Source organism: Pelophylax lessonae, assembly GCF_965119305.1.
Source record: "Pelophylax lessonae genome assembly, chromosome: 12".
Classification (NCBI taxonomy): Eukaryota; Metazoa; Chordata; class Amphibia; order Anura; family Ranidae; genus Pelophylax; species Pelophylax lessonae.
Window position 1 is genome coordinate 199,486,680 of NC_138779.1, and position 18,744 is coordinate 199,505,423.

The following is an 18,744-nucleotide window of genomic DNA, read 5'->3' on the forward strand; positions in this document are numbered from 1 at the left end:
GAGAGCCTGCAGTGTTTATGAAAATTTGCTTTGATATACGAGTGCTTTGGATTACAAGCATGTTTCCATAGTGAACACAGTACATTAATTACATTCATTTATAGAGAAAGAACAGTTTCTACAAAAGCCATCCAGTTCCAGAGGGGATTTTACCTGTCACTCTGTAATATTGGAGAAGCTGTTTGATCACCGGTCTGTCTGCTTTCCATGACCTTTGTAGTGATGGTCCTGGCTATCTGGTAAGAGGCAGTGTGGTTTTTGGGCTCGGTGGCGGTTCTTTTGGTCTGCACTTTATACACCCTTGCTGTAGAGTGGACACCTATACATTGTGGACTTTTTCTTCATGATATGGACTTGTGCATCAGCCACCCATTAATTAGAATAGCGCTACACCTTTAATACATACATATATATATATATATATATATATATATATATATATATATATATATATATATATATATATATTAATATATTTATTATTTGTCCTATATTTTGGAATCTGTAGTCAAGTTTGAGTTTTTGCTGCCTCCATTTCCTTTTTACATATTATTTGTAACATAAAAATGAAGGAACATTATCATCATTTAAGTATTTTTTTTAAATGATGTTGTCTGGGCCAGATGGAGATGTCCGGAAGTATGTCATAGACGGAATGCAACTCTGGACTCGAGTATGTATGTCAATATTTTGCAAAATGTTTGCTATTTTTTTATTAATATCGCAAAAAATAAAAAGCGCAGAGGTGATCAAATACCACCAAAAGAAAGCTCTGTTTGTGGGAAAAAGGGACATAAATTTTGTTTGGGTGTTTCAGTATGCTGGCAGGGGATTGGCTTCTCTACATAGGCTGTGGCTGCTTTCTGATGAAAGATTTTGCATATTGTGTTTTGATGCACCTTAAATGTATTTAGTTGATTTAAAGTTCATTTGGGCTTTAACCGCTTCCCCACTGCTCACTGTGCTGCTACTAAGGCACAGTGGCTCATTATCGTCTGGCGACGTAGGTCTATGTCTCCAGACATTCCCCTCTCTCGGTGGCGCCGGAGGCTTGCTCCCGCTGTTTTCAGTCACAGCGGGAGTCGGGCCAGGGGAGGAGCAACGGCGATTGCCGCTGCTCTTTACCGATCGTCTGGGAATCTAGTTTGGAGATCTGCCCGCTTGTGTAAACAGAGCGGGCGGATCTCCTAAGTGACAGACAGTGACAGATTGCAGGGTTCAGCTTAGCTGAACCCTCGATCTGTCCTTGTGTCACTCAGTCACCTCCCCCCACACACGTCAGTAAGCACCAGGCATACATTAACCCCTCCCTCTCCAATAAAATTAACCCCTTCCCTGCCAGTGTAATTTTTACAGTAACAGTGCATATATATAGCACTGATTACTGCAATAATGTCACTGGTACCCCCAAAAGTGTCAAAAATGTCAGTCAAGGGTCCGATCTGTCCACCGCAATGTCGCAGTCCCGCAAAAAAAAAACAATTGCAGATCGCCGCCATTACGCGTTAAAAAAAAACACCAAAAATCGTTCCTTTTGTTAGTAAACGCAATAACTTTTGCGCAAACCAATCAAAATACACTTATTCTGATTTTTTCTACCAAAAATAGGTAGCAGAAAACAAATTGGCCAAAAATTAAAAAAAAATTAGATTTTTACATTTTTTTGGGGGGGAATTTCATATAAAAAAATGTGAAAAATATTGTTATTTTTTCAAAATAAATGCTATTTTTTTGTTTATAGCGCAAAAAGTAAAAATCGCACAGGTGATCAAATACCACCAAAAGAAAGCTCTGTTTGTGGGAAAAAAAGGACGTAAATTTCGTTTGGGTACGGCGTCGCACGACCGCGCAATTGTCAGTTAAAATCGCACAGCTCCGAATCGCAAAAAGTGGCCCAGACGTAAGACAGCAAAATCCTCTAGTGGTAAAGTGGTTAAACTATAGTTATGGAAATACTGCAGTTTTTTATTTATTTTTATTTATTTATTTATTTTTATTTATTTATTTATTTTTATTTATTTATTTATTTTTATTTATTTATTTATTTTTATTTATTTATTTATTTCAGGTACTTATATAGCGCTGTCAATTTATGCAGCGCTTTACACATTGTACATTCACATCAGTCCCTGCCCTCAAGGAGCTTACAATCTAGGGTCCCTAACTCACATTCATACACATTTTTTCTTGTTTATTTCAACCCAGGGCTTGTTGACACCCCGTCCATGTCTGTATTCTGCACTGGGGCTGAGATCTGCTATGAATGAGACATATTATAGTGAAGGTTTCTGTAATGAAATGAGACACCGGAGATAATTTGGTTGCAGAATAAAGCATTGTTTTATTGAAGCTTATAGCTCAGGACAGAGTCCAGGTACAATATCTTGGCGGTTACAAGAAGGTGCATTTCTCTAGCAGTTGCAAACATATAGCAAAGATTTTCCTGCATGAGGATCAACACATCAAAGGCCTTAAAGTGTACCCGCAGCCAAATAAAATTTCGGAACCTACCATTAGGAAGCATCATTAGGCCGTTCTAGGTGTTTGTGGATTAGTGTGCTCTGAGTTTCTCAGTGCCGGATTACACTCTGTGGAGGTCCCTATGCAGCCGAAACCTTGGGGCCTGTCAGGTTTCTAGAGGTTTCTCCTGTGTGCCCTCTAGTGGGATAACATTGAACTAAGCAGTGTGCCAGAGATGTATAGTAACGAAGTAGAACTACTTAAGTACTGTACTTAAGTACCGAAATGCGGTATCTGTACTTTCCTAGAGTATAATTTTTTTCTCCTACTTCTACTTTTACTTCACTACATTTTTTTGATGATTTCGATACTTCTACTCAAGTATTTTTTTTTTGTGCTGCATAGTTACTCGTTACTTTTAAAAAAATTACCACTGCCAGAACAGTAGATGGCAGGTTACATAAAGCTCAAAAAAATGTGTATAATGTCACTTGTAAATCAGCGCATACGAAAATAAAGGCTGTGTATAATAAAAGCTGCTATACCAAATCTTTCCAATAAAAAGAAAATATGAAACAAACAAATAAATTGTGCTACAGCGCTTAAAGTGCATCAAGAAACTACTAACAAACACAACTTGGCTGTGCGAATAAAGTGCCTGTGCAATCGATATAATATCATCGTTGCCCCCAGTGCCCTGCCCACACTCCACACAATATCAAAAATAAAGTGACATGAATGTGCTAAAGCCTAAATGCAGTGAAAATAATTATTCCCACAATGTAACAGTAAATTCAATTCATATAAAATATGACAATAAATCACAATAAAATAAGTTATGAAATAAGTTAGGTCAGGTGCGTGCAACAAGTTGAAGTGTGTAAACCTATCTATAACGAAAAGTCCATAAATGAATTCCAGTGTGCAAATCTAAAGTGTCACTTCACTTGTCAGATGCTTCCACCTCCTTCAGTGCTCGAGTGACCGACCAACACACTTAATGGTGGTGGCACTGGTGGATAGCGTCTGGGTGGCACTGTGGCACTGGCACTGACTGCACTGGTTCAAAAAACCATATATATATTTAATTATTTCAATTCTCAATCTCATAGGTCCTCTCCTCATAAGATATTAATAATTTAGGATTAGGTGATGAACTTCTTGGCGGCCCTGGCAGGATGACGGGGACACCCGCCACTTCTGGAGCCGAGCCGATGTGATTCCCCAACATGTGACAAAGTGACAGCCAGGAGATCTAGTGGCTAGTAGTGCTCAACAATACCGCTTTTATATATAAAAATGAAATAAAATATACTGACTCACAATTTAGTAGTAGGTACCGTGTAGCAGTAGGCAGCACAATTCAATTCAATCAATCCCACAGCCTCGCTCGCACCACGGCCCGCGGAATCACTGTCATGATCATCAAGTTAAGACCGCACTGGAGGAGCCGTGCTGCCGTCTTCCCGCTCGAGGTCTCTGCCTCTAGACGTGTTGTGTGTCACTCAGACTCCACCCCTTAGTGCCCTTACTGAGAGGAGTTGTGACGCGGGTGGCGGGACTCGGAGCATTTTCTTTGTTATCTCATCTTCTTCTCTATGAGGTGAGTGAGGTGGACCGTGGAGAGGGCCTAATCCTTGCCATGGCAAATGCCATTTGAGAATCAAATAATCAATATAAAATATTAATATATTATATACACACGGGTCATGGGTGGCTTTTTTGAACCAAGAAGAGTGAGACTGACGGCTATGATGATTATACGACCATCCATGGTCCATGGACCATAAGTGTTGTGTTGTGGTGGTGCCTGTGCTTGTGGCCTGCCTCTGCCTGTGCGGCTGTGCCTGCACTGCAGTGGCCACTGGCAATGGCACTTGACTTGAGCAAAGCAAATGAGCACTACTAGTGTAAAGGACAGGTGGTGGAAGCATGTTCTGACAAGTTCTTATAATGACAATAATATAGACAGCTTTTTGAACCAGTGCAGTGCCAGTGCTACTAAGGTGAGAGGCAGAGAGAGAGGCTATCCAGTCCACCACTTTACTTGAGCAGATCACAGAAGAAAGGTGGAAGCATCTGACAGCAAGTGACAGCACTTCTTAGATTGCACACTGGAATTCAGTTTTAGTTTACACACTTAAACTTGCGCCTATCTTATTCACAATCACAACTTATTTTATTGTGGTATTGTCATATATATTTTATATGAATTAAATTTACATTGTGGGAATAATTTGCACTGCATTTAGCACAGACATGTCACTTTATTTTTGATACTGTGGGCGATGATTTTGAATACAAGAAGAATATATATATATATATATATATATATATATATATATATATAATTGCAGGCACTTTATTAGCATTTTTAGCACAGCCACTTTGTTAGTAGTTTTTGATGCATTTTTCACTTTAAGCATTGTAGCTTTGATGAAGCTGGCCTGGCACATCATCATCAATTGAGCAAATCAAATCAAACCGCGATTAAGAAGACTGCGCATTCTCCTGTTCTGCCATTTGATCAGCTAAAAAGATGGACGAACCAAAAACACCACCTTCCACCCCTGGCTTTTCAACTTCAAGTGATCTGCCTGGCTGTGAGAGTGAGGAAGCTCAGGAAGGAGACCACCCCTGGCTTTAAAAGGTGGATGCTTTAAAAGGGGAAGGGAGGGGCATACTTTATCTGTTTTTTGTTTACAAAAAGTTACAGCCTAAGGAATTGTGATTGTCCTTTAGGTTAATCATTTGAATAAATCATTTGAAATAATAAAAAACTTTTGACTTCTTTCTTTAATAACTACATAACACAGTACTTGTACTTCTACTTTCAGTACTTGAGTAGAATTTTTTTTTCAAAACTACTGGTACTTTTTACTTTTAGTACTTAAGTAGCAAATTTTTTGAAAAAACTACTTGCAATACTTAAGTAAATAAAATGTTGAATACTTTAGTACTTCTACTTAAGTAACTTTTTCTGCGAGCACTTCCACTTCTACTCAAGTCACTTTTTGATCGAGCACTTGTACTTTTACTCAAGTAGAAATTTTGAATACTTTATACAAGTCTGCAGTGTGCACATCAGCCACTAGGTGGAGATAACCATCCCTACTGTACATTACATGTACGTAGGTTGTACCACAATTTTTGTAAAATGACAACTAAATGAAGATGAGCTTTTAAGAGACAAATAGCAATGTGAACCTGATGTCTATGGCTTATGCACGTTAAGTTGTTATTGGGTACATTATATTAATACATTATATTCTCTATATAGTCTTTAATGATAGAGTTGTTTTATTTTTTCAAACTTGTATAAACAATTTAAGAAAGCTTCATTGTAATTTTTTTTCAAGATCAAATCAATACTACTTTGATTTGTTGTTGAGAGGCCCTTAAACAGTGTGGGGCCCATAGGCTGGAGCCTAATCTACCTATTTGGTAATCCTGGAATATCTAGGTGGATGTTGGCACTACATGTAGGCCCACTATTGGAGCCTAATATCACTTATCAATGGCAGTTTACAAAGTTTTACATACTGCAGGTTTGCTTTAAAGTGGTTGTAAACCTTTCCATATACCCAGTGAAGTGACTGGCCTCAGGGGTTACACAGAGATACTGTAAGCAAATCCTCCTACATAAGGGGAACCTGTTTATCTGCAGTCTTCTCTTCTCTACATCAGTTCAAAGTGTTGAATTTATAAAGCTTGTCTCAGAGTTCAGAGAAAAAGGGGCGGGGAGCTGAAGTTACACTCTACAGAGCCCAGTAGGGGAGCTCTGAGAACTGATTGGATGGAAGAGACACACCCCCCTCCACAAAGCACACAGGAACAGAGCTGAGGCTGTCACTCTGCTAGAGGTCCTTCCCCTGTCCCCTTTTTTTTTATCTTGGTGTCAGGAAAACTTGTCAGAAGTGATTCATGCTGATAGCAAAGGAAAGAAGCAGCAGACAAAAGTGACCCTTAGTGCTCTTAATTGGGACAAGTACACACTATAGAGGGATATGCTTTGTTAATATTTTATGTCTGAGGTTTACAACCACTTTAAGGCAGATTAGTAAAGCATAATAAATGTCCAGCATGCTGGTTCTGCCACCCCACTTGCATTGGTTATGCATTGCTCTAACCCAGTGTTTCTCAACTCCGGTCCTCAGGGCACACTAACAGGCCAGGTTTGCAAGAAAACTGAAATCCATCACAGGTGATATCATTTGCTGCTCAGGGATTGCAGTCTTCTAGTCTGCATCTCCCCAAGGTAATACTTAAAATCTGGCCTGTTAGTGTGCCCTGAGGACCGGAGTTGAGAAACTGCTCTAACCTGTTATCTTCTAAGGAATTGCACATTGCACCTGCGACTAAAAATGCATGAGCGATCTACCCTCACAAACATTAGGCCACATAGAGGGCTGAGACTGACATGGCAGCGCCAGCCCTACCCCCACTGTCTCAGCACCGCTCCATCCATGAGAGATGTAGCTCCGCAATGCAAATGCAACCAGCAGCAGACAGAAAATAAAAAGACGAGAAGAGGTGGTGATTTCCAGCATGCTGGGCAGGATCAATGTAAAGCATATAACTAAATTACTACACAGCATCGTTAGTTCTGAAATCCATCAAACGTTACACTTTAAGGGACAAGTCAGCTTGGCATCGCCACCAACCTCACATCCAGGCATTTCTGAAAGGTCAGTCTTGCATATATGTTTATCAGCACAGCCTTTAAATGCATAAAGCCTAGAAACGTCCTCTGCAATGAGGGAAAAAAAAAAGATAAAAATTAGAAATGTTGGTAAAGGTATACATATTCCTTTTAAAAATTGTCTCTAATTTTATGTTGTGTACTGGATACAATTTTGTGTTCCGACCATATTATTTGTATATAATTATACTGTATAGCACTACTGTATTTAGTCATGTTGTACAGAGATCACTAAGGGCCCATTGACACGTATCTGTTTTTGCCCTGATGCAATTTCCATTGAAATAAATGGAAACACACGCCAATGCAAGTCGTGTTTTATTTTCCATGCGTGTCGCAATATCCATGTCAACTCATACCCATACTGTGGGTATGGAATACCGTGGGTGATAAATGCACATTGATATGTTTCTATTTGCATGATACACATTGACGTGGACTATTCATATTCTGTTGTAATGGACTTTTGGAAGGAAGTCGCACAGTACAGAGTTTATAACATGGGGGAATAGGCACCGCTTTTACATTTTATTGATCTAAAATATTTGTAAAGGGGTGCATTTCCCCCCGTGTTTTAAACTCTGCACTGCGTGGCTTAGGGTTGCCAACCGTTCCGTAAAATAAACAGACAAGTGCTGTTCCGTATCAAACTGATATGGAACGCACTTTGTTCCGTATTCCGCGGTACCTTATTGGTGTTCGTCACTTTCATCTTGTAGTGACTGTGCGTCCCCTCCCCTCCGCCTTCTGACCAATTCCGCAATGCCGTGCGGATGACGTCGTGACGTCACGACGTAACCCCTCCCTGCATTACCCGCCCGGTGCACGCGGTACTTAAGAAGAAGAAGAGAAGAAGAAGAAAGAAAACGAAGAAGAAAGAAAACTAGCTGCTGCTGCAAGAAAGCGAGCAGGGCACAAGAGAAAAAAAGGTAAGCAGAAGAGAGAAAAGGGGAGAAGAGCAGAGGAAAGGGGAAGGTTGAGCAAAGAAAAGGGATATTAGGCAAAGCAGCAGATAAGAGGAAGGAGAGCATCCCATCAGGAGAGCAAATAAAATGGGAAGAAGAGACAACAAAATGGGACGGAGAGCAGAAAAATGGGGAAGAGGAGCAGAGGGACGAGAGCAAAGGGAAGGAGAGCAGAGAAAAGGGAAGGAGATTTAAAAAAACGGGAAGAGGAGCAGAGAAAAGGGATAAGAGAGCAAAGAAAATGGAAGGACAACAGAAGGAGCAAAGAAAAGGGGAAGGAGAGCAAAAAAAGGGGAAGGAGAGCAAAAAAAAGGGGAAGGAGAGCAAAGAAAAGGGGAAGGAGAGCAAAGAAAAGGGGAAGGAGAGCAAAAAAAGGGGAAGGAGAGCAAAAAAAAAGGGGAAGGAGAGCAAAGAAAAGGGGAAGGAGAGCAAAGAAAACGGGAAGGAGAGCAAAGAGAAAAGGGAAAGGAGAGCAAAGAAAAGGGAAATGAGAGCAGAGAAAAGAGAAGGAGAGCAAAAAATGGGGAAGAGGAGAAGAAAAGGGATGGAGAGCAAAGAAAAGGGGAATAAGAGCAGAGAAAAGGGAAGGATAGCAATAAAAAGGGGAAGGAGAGCAATAAAAAGGGGAAGGAGAGCAAAGAAAATGGATGGACAGCAGAAGGAGAGCAAAGAAAAGAAAAGGGGAAGGAGAGCAAAGACAGGGGAAGGAGAGCAAAGAAAACAGAAGGAAAGCAAAGAAAACAGAAGGAGAGCAAAGAAAAGGGAAAGTGCAAAGAAAAGGGAAGGATAGCAGAGAAAAGGGGAAGGAGAGCAAAAAAAGGGGGGGAGAGTAGCAGATAAAATGGTAAGGAAAGCAAAGAAAAAGTTATGGAAGTATAATTATATAAAGATATTTGCACTACACTTCCTTAAAATGTTGTCTTATTTTTTGCACTGGAAAAAACATCCCCCGCCACGCCCCCGCCCCGCCCCCTCCCCCAGTTCCTTATTTCCATTTCAGAAAGTTGGCAACCCTAGCGTGGCTTCCTTGGGGCACCTTAAAAGTCCATTACAACAGAATATAAATAGCCTTTGATGTTATTTCAGGATGTGGTGCCCCTTCTTCTCCTGCCCTTGAGTTTCCCAAAACGTTCATTCTTTACACATTGACGTGGGTTGGAACATGCATTATAAGACCTGTTGGCATATCTATTGATGACCATCCATTGGTTTGATCAAAAAGGCATCAGACAAAAACTCAAAAGACATTTTTTAAGCCTAAAGCAAGCTCTGCACCATAGGAACTTACACTTTAATGTCTAAGGTACTAGGAAAGATACATCCAGCGCCTAGGGCAAGGATGCAGAACTGCCCCCCCCCCCCCCCTGCTGCTAATGTAAAATGTAGAATGAGTCCACTGCCCTGGGCCCATTCTATGCTCCCTTGTTTCTGCTGTCCAAGGTTGGCATGGAACATGCTCTGCACATGCATGGCCAGTTGCTGGTTTTCTAGCAGCTAGAAGGCAGTTGCACATGAACTGTGTGTTTTTTATTTCAGCTGTGTGTCATTGGGGTGGAGAGTGACCATGTTGGAGCATGTTGTGACAGCAGTATCTGTCAGGTCAGACATAAAGCTAGTAGTGCAACAAATTCCAAAAAACAGTATCTCTTCTGCGCTCAAGTGGTATGCAGGAAGGTAAATGTTGTAGGTGTTTTTTTAGGCACAGATAAGGTGGTCTTGCTGCCCCCTCAGGACCAAGGGTATCCAAAAAACACTGTAAGACAATAACAAGAGAAGGACGCACGACCTTGTGCATTACCACTAAAAAGTTTATTAAAATCAAAATAAGTAGCGTACAATATACTCACAAACATAGGACATCTACAAGCATGTAGGAAATGGGAACCACTCGCCTCCAAAACACTTCTCTACTGCTGGATAGCGAGATGGCGTCCACAAAGATCTGGTATGGCTTACGTGTTTCGAGGGAGAACCCTCTTCCTCAGTGGCAAAGAAGGTTCTCCCTTGAAACGCGTAAGCCATACCAAGTCTTTGTGGACGTCATCCAGCAGTAGAGAAGTGTTCTGGAGGCGAGTGGTTCCCATTTCCTACATGCTTGTAGATATCCTATGTTTGTGAGTATATTGTACGCTACCCATTTTGATTTTAATAAACTTTTTAATGGTAATGCACAAGGTCGGTGCACCCATCTGTTGTTATTGTCTTATAAAGCTGGTAGTCTGCTGGTTGCCAGCCAGTGATCTGGAGCATGTGGTGAGGTGGCACCCCCACCCCCCCCGCCACCACCATTGCACTCAAGGCAGCTGCCCCTCCTGCCAACCCCTTGTCCCAGCCCTGAATGTCTTCACCCCTGTAACAAACTATTGTGTTTATGCATTTGTATAGCTCTGACAAATTTCATAATGCTATATTTGAAATCTTTAAGCAGAAATTCAGGCAGTTATAAAATACCAAACCAATGGGAGCTTTTTATTTATTAATACATCACTAAATTAATACATTTGTGTGCCTTCAGACACTTGAGTAGGTGTGTATGCAGCCATGTGTGTTAGAGTGCATGCATGGGTTCAACAATGGGAACATTACCCATACCCATTACCAATAATAATAATAATAATTAAAAATGTAATTATTATTTTTTAATTGTATGAGAGGTTTAGGACAATCAACACTTTTGATAGTCACATAGGGATGTAGCTATCCGGGCCTCGGGGTCACTGCTCCGCGCCCATTCATCCCAAGACCCCAAATTTTTATCAGCTGTAGGGGAGCGTCTTGGCTACCTGTGATAAATTTTGGGGTCTCCAGCACATATGGTTCACCCGTGACAGCAAATTTCCCATGGCGGTGTGTGCGTCCCACCTCAGCCCCTCCTCCTCTCAATCAGCTGTTCGCTAAGTCTTACAATTTAATCGGACCTTGAAAATGTCTTGAGCGCATGCGCACTGGGGCTCGCACCAGCCGGAAGTGACGAGGTCCGGAATTTTCATGGGTCCGACAAAATTTTACAACACCAGCATCGGCCGAGCACAGAGCAGGAGGACAGCAGGAGGATGGCTGGAGGACAGTGGGGGAGGACAGCGGGGGATCGCAGGGGAAGGCAAGTTTTAAAATATAAAACAACAGATTTCCATGCAAAACAATATACCGCTTTTAGCACAGAAATCCTGACATAATCAGACCACCAGGGAAGTTAAAAAGAGTAGAGTACATCAGGAAAATCCTCAGTTATGGCCACTAGATGGAGCCGACAATCATATGAATAAATACTTATTTACTATGTTCGCCAGCTCCATCTAGTGGCCACAATGCATTTTTTTTCTGATACACTCTTTGCTGTATTAATGAATAACATTGAACCTGGAGAGAAAAAAAGCTTTGTGGCATTTAATTGTGTCCCCATTCACACAAAATATATGTACATGCAGTTTTGCAGGATAAGCAGCTCTGTAATTTATTTTTCATAAATAGGCCCCAATTCTAGTGTATGCTTTTTTTTTTTTTTTTTTTTTGTGTCTATATCTCATAGCAGTAAGAGGGACATTTGAGGAGTAAAGAGGGACTCAGGGACAGACCCTTCGTATCAGGGACAGTTAGGAGATATGCATTACCTGGGCGAGTTACATGGCCTGCGAAGCCCAAGCATGTTTTTGCATTGCCGGTACAATCTGTCATTACTGTTGTTGGGCACGCATCACTGTTCTCCACAAAGCAGGTTGGGCATTGATGACCATTCTTGGTTGTGTCCTCTGCCGGCACTTGATGTTGCAAAAAAAAGAAGGAAGAAAAAAATAGTCAACGACCATCAAAAGGAAAAACCTTCATTACATGACCTATCAGAATCTGTAGTTGCTTTTCAAAGAACATTAATTTCTCAGATACCCTAAAGACACATTACAACCAAAAGTAATACTTCAGTCCTAAGTAGAACATCCTGGGTTGAGTCCTTTTCCAGCACTTTATCACTTAAGAACTCTATCTATGAATCTTCCCTTTTGTAGTTTCTGGCACTCTTCTGCTGCTGCAGGGCTGAAGGCATCTTCAGAGGGAGAGCCGGGGGAGTGGGTGGGGGGCAGGAAATATAATAAACTCAGGGGCGTAACTACAGGGGTTGCAGGGGTTGCAATTGCAACCGGGCCCCATGCTCCAGGGGGCCTGTGCGGCTCCCCTGTACACCTGGATAGGAGGGACGGCGGGGGCAGCATGTAGAGAAATCACTGTCCTCCTTTTTCCTCCTGTAGCTGCAGGAGGAAAATGGAGGAGATTGGTTCCTCTGAATGCTGCCCCGCCACTCCTCCTATCCAATTCACTGCTGTCTCTGGGCCCCTGTGTGCCCCCCCCCCCACCCCACTCTGTGCTCCCATCCCTCTCCTGCCGGCTGCTGCAGGGGATGTGTCACAATAGAGAACCAGGAAGGGGTCGGTGAATATGTAATTTACCAGCTCCTTCCTTTTCTGAATGGACAGAGTCATAGTCAGTGACAATGTAAAAAAATAAAATAAAATGATAAAAAATAATACAAATAAAGTACCAAAAAATAAAAACTGCTGACCCCAGTGGGTGAACTTCCAGGATCGCAAAAGGTCACACTTGTGACCGGGCCCTGGCATTCCACCACCGTGGGGAGGCCCCAAGATGGCAGGAAGGGGGCCCACTGCAGAACTTGTGAAAGGGTCCCATTGCGGGACTCTAATAAAGGGCTCCTCAACGAGAGTAGAGGGCCCCAGAATCAGTGGGAAGAGCACCGGGCTTGAAGGGAAGGGCCCTGGCCAGGGGTTCAGGGGGGGCCCTTCATGGTTTCTTGCACCAGGGCCCTGAAGGTTCTAGTTATGCCTCTGAATAAACTTACTGGCCCCTTAGAAAGCACAGCGAGTGATTGGTATCCAATCCTTCACTGTGTTTATTTATAAATAAAGCATAGTAAACCGTGTTTACTTCAGTTTGTGAATGAACTGGAAGCCTCAGACTGCTTCCTATTCATTCAGCTCCAGTGCAGCGGAGGCTGCATAGGATGGGATTGGGGAATCTATGTTCCATGAAACCCTAGGGTTCCTCCAGAGGTTTCTGAGGGTTCCCTGAGTTGTAGCTGATTGAAGGTCCTAATAGCACTAGTTTATTTTTGCAAGGCACATGGAACTTTACTCACTCCCAATTAGTAGGGGGTAGGTCCTCCGACTAGCCCTGAAAGTCTTGGCTGAGGGCATATGGTCAAGTTCTCACCATCCATGGGCATAGTTGCCAACATTTAAAAAAAATTTCCAGTGACAATTTGCATCACAGCTATCAATTACCACACCCACTTCCCTGAAGCTCCGCCCACTCTGCATAATTTATCTCGCCTACTTATCAGATTATAGAGTCTACTCAATATAGAGAGAATTACAGGAAATGAAAAAAGGTTTAATTTCCTGTAATTCAAACTTAAGGACACAGTAGCAGAGTTGGAATAAGTCTCCCATTCAGCTGCACTACTTCTGCGTAACATTTACGGGCAGCCCGATTTCCAGGCGCTTTCAGGGACAATATAAATTACCTGGGACAGGCTCCTATTTGCAGGGACTGTCCCAGGAAAAAAGGGACAGTTGGCAAGTATGCATGGGGTCCACCCAGTACTTGGATGGACCTTGCTATGGCAGGTAAAAGGAGGTCTGTCTGCTTTCAGCTGATTGGTTCACGAGTGCCCCAGTCCCTGTCAGGAACCTTGCACACCTGGGGGATCAGAGTCAGGGCCCTTTTTCATTGGAGGAGGGCCATGTGCACTTTTTTGTGTGTGTTAGTTTTACGCTGTGGAAGAAAATAATAAAAAACCTCCTACCTGATGGTGCTTGCATAGTTTTGGCACCAATGCCATTTAACCACTTGCCGACTGCCGCACGACTATGTACGGCGGCAGTCAGCCCCTCACAGGCAAAGTAACGTAGGGGTACATCGCTAGCCTGTGAGGCTCTGGGGAGCGAGCGCACGCCGCCGGATGCACGCTCCTGCTCGGTCAAGGACCCCCTCCCGCGCGTGTGCCCGGCGGACCCGATGTCCGCCGCTCACTCGCGATCGTCGGTTACACCAGGAGAAAGGCAGGCGGCTAATGTGAACACAGCCACCTGTCATTCTCCCCCGTGTAAGAATAGTGATCATACGGTTCTGCTATGTAGGACCGTTGATCACTGTTCTTACACCTCAAGCCACAACCAATCACAGTAAGAATCACGCCCCTAGAGACACACTTAACCCCTCCCTCTCAAAAAAAGTTAACCCCTTCACTGCCAGTGTCATTTTTACAGTAATAGTGAATATGTATAGCACTGATTACTGCAGTAATGTCACTGGTAACCCCAAAAGTGTCAAAAATGTCAGTCAAGGGTCCGATCTGTCCAACGCAATGTCGCAGTCCCGCAAAAAAAAAAAACGCAGATCGCCGCCATTACTCATTAAAAAAAAAAAAAACAATAAAAATGACAAAAATCTTTCCCTTAGTTAGTAAACGCAATAACTTTTGTGCAAACCAATTAAAATATGCTTTTTGCAATTTTTTTTACCAAACATATGTAGCAGAAAACAAATTGGCCTAAAATGTTAAAAAATTTTGATTTTTACATTTTTTGGGGGGAATTTTATATAAAAAAATGTGAAAAATATTTATTTTTGCAAAACGCTCTTTTTTTGTTTATAGCGCATGATCAAAAAATTGCACAGGTGATCAAATACCACCAAAAGAAAGCTCTGTTTGTGGGAAAAAAAGGACGTCAATTTCATTTGGGTACAGCGTCGCACTACCGTGCAATTGTCCGTTAAAGTCACGCAGTGTCGAATCGCAAAATAGGCACTGGTTAATTCTTTCAATCATGGAGGTTCAGAATCACATGTGGGGGTTACCTGGGGTAGTCTGCAAGCATATGCAGTCTACATGGGAACCATGCAGGCCCTTCCCACCAGCCATGATCTGCCTGCATTGCACAGAGAAGCACACAGACTTAGTGATGACATAACCAAACCAATTACAAAGTTTGGAATGCAAGAAAAACTGTTTTTATTATTGATAAAGGGAGAAAGGAGCACCAAGGGAAGGCAAAATATAAGCAAATTAATATTCAGCTATAATTTCTCAGTCTTCCAGGTTAAAAGACCTTGAACATAATTTGATCAAAAAAAAACAGAAGACATCTAGTGGCTGAAAGGCATCACTGCATTTGGCAGCATTGGTAAAGGTAGTGAGTACCGCAGCCAGAGCTGTTTTTTTAACCTATACCTAGAGGGGCCTGTCATTAAAAAATAGACCTAGTGCCTAAAGTAATCAACCCAGAGAGGAAAAGGCAGTACTCTAAGTCAATCAAACTTTTCTACTGGCAAGTTACCAAATGGAGCTTGCTGATTGGGAGGAGAACACAGAAGTGTTCTCATAAGCAATCTGCTGCTACTTCATTATCCAATCACAGCGTTAACCAAGCTTTATTGTTGTGACTGCAGTAGGAACATTTAAATGGTTTGGTCCTGGTCACATTGTCTAGTATAAAGGTGCCTATATTAGAAAACCAATTAGAATTATGTCTATTTTAGCAGTTAGGGATATTATCAAACTATGCATTCAACTGTTTGCATACAACCACACTTAGAAAAGTCGCACTTACTTTGGATCCCATTGGAATTACATCCATCTTCATCGCAGCATTCTGAATACAGGAAAAGTTTGAATTCCCCACAATCTACTTTCATTGGTTCTGGCTGACAAACATTTCTGTTAGAAGCAGGCATGCACCTCTTTTTGACTACAACTCTGTTATCGGTGCCTAAAGAAGGAACAAAACACAGCAAGTCATTGGAAATGTATAATGTTATATATTATGGTCATTATTATAGACTAAGGAAAACAAAAATGATAGAAGATGATATATCTAGTCAGGTAAATGTGAAATATTGCAAATTAATAGTTTGCATTCCTCTTGTAAGCCAGCAGGTGGAGCTATAGACTCTTTTTCACATTGTCCAGGCTTCCCCTTTGCTTCTTTCTGTTTTTTATTATGTTTACCAAATTTTTATTTCACATTTCCACAATAAAGTAAAGTGTACAAATGTAGCTCTCAAAGTGAACATAAGCTTACTGAGTACATCAGACAATACATAATGTTATAACAGAGAGATTTAAAGGACCTGGGATCTACATAATCAAAACAGCATAAAGACTCGTTATAGTCAGTAGACAATGAAAACGGATCCGAGTGATCAGAAAACTGTAATTATTGATATTGGCAATAGCAGCTGCTTGCAATAATCTGAAGCAAAGTCGGCAGGCTGGTTGTAACCAAGTTGATCGATTGATCAACATGGTACATTCAGCCTGTTCATTAATGATTTTTAACCGTGTATGGCCGGCCTTAGGCAAACTCTACAGGATTATTTATTTATTAATTTTTTTTTTTTCAAACAACAAAAACAAAAAAAAATGAACCAATTCCCCCATCCACACATTAGATGTGGATGATGGGATCACTCCTGTTGCACTATTGTATTCTGCCATTGGGGAACCTTCCTGGCCGGTGGAATACAATGATTAGTGTTGCCAGCTTGTTGTACACAAGTCGATCAATAGTTGGTCCTTGCAGAACCAGCCTCATTTTGATCCATATATGGCCGGCATTAGAATCAGTCATAATGCCTTCAATCAAAATGAGAAGAAATATATATATATATATATATATGTAGTATCCTCCTAGTTAGGTAGGAACGCTTCTATTGCTCCTTCTGCTTATCAGGGGAGCCCAATCTATTAGGTTGCCTGTCACATGTTTCCAGGTGTGATTCACTGGGTCTAAGGGAGTGTCCCCACTGCACCCAATGAGGGAGCTTGCTGGACAGTGGAGGAAACCTAGCTAGTGACACATCATGTTTTATGGCAGTCCCAGAGGGAGGGCATTCTTGCAATGCATCCTGGGATTGACCATAAATACTGAGGGGACATTTGACAGGGCGTGATTTGGCAGGAAGCATAGTCCCAAGAGGAGGCTGAAGGCTGTCTCTCCTGCTGCAGGTGCGAGGAAGGGGGTTCAGGTGGTTGGCCTAGGGACCAGGTGTGGAGCTGAGCTGCAGAGGATCCAGAGCGCTGACAGTGGAGCTGCTGGCAGAGTCTCTCGGGAAAAACAGTGTCTGTAAGTACCAGGAGATTTGCCAAAGGGTCAGCCCAGGAAAGGGGACCACTCCAGAGAAGTCAGAGGATCAAGGAGCCAGCTCACACAGGAAGTGAAACAGTAAAGGGGGTGCTGTGTAGATAACCCTGAAGAATAGGAACAAAGGGGGTGCCAGGAAGGGCCCTGAAGAGTGTTCGGCAGTACAGTCTAGTTCATCTAAATAGTTCATTAACTACTTCTTTACTGCTTTTGACAAGGTGAAGCAGCGGCCTTGCCGCACTCAGCAATATCACTCATACCAGTTGGGGTATCCCACTCATTCCCTTCTCCCATCCAAGTTCTCAATAAAAACACAAAAACCAAAGCTACTAGACTGTTTCCTGACTGAGCGAAAATCACTTTGAAAATGTTGAACTGTCATGTTGTTGCTAATGGTAACCCAGGGGAACCCATAACCAGCAGCTCCCAAGGGAGCAGTGCTACATATAGATGTATAAAACAAAAAAATAGGAATTCTGTGAGAATGGAAACACATACAAACATATAGAGGGTTTTCCCAAATTAGGCTGAAAAAAGAGGAAATACCCTTTAAGGGCCAAAAAGGTAAAATGTATTTGATATTACCTTACTTACTTACAAGCTTGTCTTACATTTAGTACAAAGGAACAGGAATTTGTAATGTACAATATACAATATTTTTAGGCTTGACTTTAATATCTTACCTATTATGCTGTCTTCTATTTGTGTTATACAGAAATCATCATCATTTTCACACTGCTGCAGATCACCGGTACAGTCATTGTTTCCTACACCAAAGACTTCACATGTGATGCAGCTCCGGGCACTGCCTAGAAAAGCAAATCGCTGCGTGTTAGATCGCACAAGACATGCGTAGAAATTCACAAATTACATATTCAGACTTCAGATCTGCTTGTCTATCCCTATATCTATTATCATCAAATGTATCTATTTATTGTAATCAATATCTATCTATCTATCTATCTATCTATCTATCTATCTATCTATCTATCTATCTATCTATCTATCTATCTATCTATCTATCTATCTATCTATCTATCTATCTATCTATCTATCTATCTATCTATCTCAATGGGTACTGCCTAAAAATGCACTGTAGTAGATTGCACATGGGGGGGGGGGGGGGGGGGTGCGGGTTCCGTTATCTAGGATATCCTCTTATTATCAGAGGGGGCTTTCAGATTCCAATAAGCCTCCCACCCAGTGCCGGGATAAGGCCATCTAGTGCTTAGGGCAAAGATGACAAAGTGCGCCCACCCCCCTGTAACGTGTGAGTACCATGTCTCAGCAAAAATCCCACCCCTCCCCTTCACAAAAAAATCTAGCACTGATCTGAGTGCTCCCCCTCCCAACCAAGCATAATATTCCTCTGTAAGCCCCCAATATGGCCCCCAAATAAAAATGTAAACAGTCCCCCTCCTCCCAACCTAAATCCTCCCAATTTTTACCTACTAGAACAAAT

The 18,744-nt window shown here is 41.9% G+C and overlaps 1 long non-coding RNA gene across 1 annotated transcript in view; it reads left to right on the forward strand.

Moving 5' to 3' along the window:
• The first annotated feature begins 2,332 nt into the window (after window positions 1-2,332).
• Window positions 2,333-18,744, forward strand: part of LOC309567932 — a 94,786-nt gene continuing 78,374 nt past the window's right edge. Inside the window, exon 1 of the long non-coding RNA XR_014225975.1 lies at window positions 2,333-2,390. This is a non-coding gene — a long non-coding RNA (uncharacterized lncRNA). The remainder of the gene's footprint in view (window positions 2,391-18,744) is intronic.